The 1,982-nt window shown below is 39.3% G+C and overlaps 1 protein-coding gene across 1 annotated transcript in view; it reads left to right on the top strand.

Annotated features, from left to right (window-relative positions):
* LOC308136204 (septin-7-like) overlaps positions 1 to 1,486 on the top strand; it is a 36,097-nt gene extending 34,611 nt beyond the window's left edge. Inside the window, 1 exon segment of the mRNA XM_080504448.1 lies at positions 1 to 1,486. This exon segment is cut by the window's left edge and continues 1,625 nt beyond it. The gene's annotated coding sequence lies outside the window, so the exon portion shown is untranslated.
* The last annotated feature ends 496 nt before the right edge of the window (positions 1,487 to 1,982 follow it).

Genomic DNA, 1,982 nt, shown 5'->3' with positions numbered 1-1,982 from the left:
ATTTGGGCTTTTACTGTTTAATTGTTTGAATTGATCTCGCTAGGCTAATTGTTCACGCGACGTTCGTCTCGTGAACGTCTCAAAATGTTCTTAAGGGAAACCGTTTCTGAATTCACTAATACATCTTTATAAACAAGAAAACAGTTTTGAACGCAAACGACGTGTAAACCAGAATATGTTTTCCTGCAGATTTGACCCGTTAGCTTCTCGCGGCGCCGCTAGCTTGGTGCGGCAGAGCTCCGGCGGGTTTTTGACGCGTTTGTGGCTGAAGAGCGAGAATCTGAACCCACCTTATATATTCCAGAACTTATTCTAAGTTTTCTGGAACATTAAGAGAAAATGTCTCATTTAGTCACAGATGCTAGTTCGCTAGCGCAGCGAGTTTACCGTTGGAATTTTTTTTTTAAGGGAATTAGTTTTGTCTGATTTTAGCCAAAATACCTTCAAATATAATCACTTTGATAGAGAAGTCCTATTTTAAATTAAGTTTATTTGGGTTTTTACTGTTTAATTGTTTAAATTGATCTCGCTAGGCTAATTGTTCACGCGACGTTCGTCTCGTGAACGTCTCAAAATGTTCTTTAGGGAACCCGTTTCTGAATTCACTAAGAAATCTTTATAAACAAGAAAACAGTTTTGAACGCAAACGACGTGTAAACCAGAATATGTTTTCCCGTTAGCTTCTCGCGGCACAGCTAGCTTGTTGCGGCGGAGCTCCGGCGGGTTTTTGACGCGTTTGTGGCTGAAGAGCGAGAATCTGACTTTATTTTCCTCTGACTCGACCACGCGGTGTGGCGGTGTGGCAGTATGACGGTGTGGCGTGAACCCCAGACCCCCCCACGGTTTTACTTTTTGGTGTTTTAGACGTTAGCGGCGGCTGTTTGCGGACGTTTCCCCCCCCCCCCAACAAAAAGAAGAGAAACTCTCCAGTTCCAGGCAGTTCCTGATACTTTTACTGAACTTTTCCCAGAGCGTCACGTTTTATTTTCATACGATGATATTGATTCCTTGCGTACGTCGAATCCCTGCTAGCTTGATTAAAAGACTCCCAGAGTGACTGTAGAGTAGTTTTGTTTGAAAAAAGGGACGACGGCGACACGTGGAGGACCTGAACTCTGACCTGTGTACAGACGTGAGGCCGCCTGTGGCCTTCTGCTTTACTTTCCTCCTCTTGTTGTTATTTTGATTTCTTGTTTCAGGACCGAACCAGAACTCATGTTAAAAATCTCCAGTGTGCACATCTGTGCCAATGAGTGCACTTCCTCAGGACCCTTTCGTGTAATCGGATTACAGCAGTTTGGTGGTTTGACGTGTGAAAGGCTGGCGGACCACTCGCCCTTTGAAGAAGTTTAGCTGGGGTGTGTTTTTTTTTTTTTTTTTGTATTTTTCTTTTTATATATGAAATAAGTTTTCTGCTTTCTTCTTGTTTTCTGGTGTGTTCTGTCTTTAACTGTTTAATATTAAAGTTGACAAAATTATCATTTCACTCCTGTGTTCGTTTCTTCTATCGTTTGGAAATAAATGGACGTCAGAACCTTGTTGAATACATCCTTCCACGATTATAAAGTACCTCCGAATAAAAAGCTACAGATAACATTTTAGTCTGATTCCAGTAAATTCTTTATAATCTAATATAAATCCATACTGCTCATGTTCACGGATAGAAATAACGGAATATGAAGAACATACCAGAAATGGAACGTATAGAATTGTAGATGCAGGTCTAATGAAAGTATAGAATTGAAAATAACAGTGCTGCCAGTTTTATGGACGACTTGATTATCCAAACACTGATGTAACATGTAGATCACATAAAAGACTAAAAAATTAAAAAAAAAACCCACCTAAAATAAAGACACTTAAAACAAATGCATACAAATACTAAAAATAAAATGCTAAGATTTTTCAAACTACCAAAAATAAAATGTCAAATAAAGGCACTACTTGAAATGATATATTCAGCTATAAAGAAATGGTTCTTA

Source organism: Blennius ocellaris (assembly GCF_963422515.1).
Source record: "Blennius ocellaris genome assembly, chromosome: 11".
NCBI classification, from domain to species: Eukaryota; Metazoa; Chordata; class Actinopteri; order Blenniiformes; family Blenniidae; genus Blennius; species Blennius ocellaris.
The sequence above is the reverse complement of the archived record's forward strand: the minus strand, read 5'-3'. Positions and strand labels throughout refer to the sequence as shown.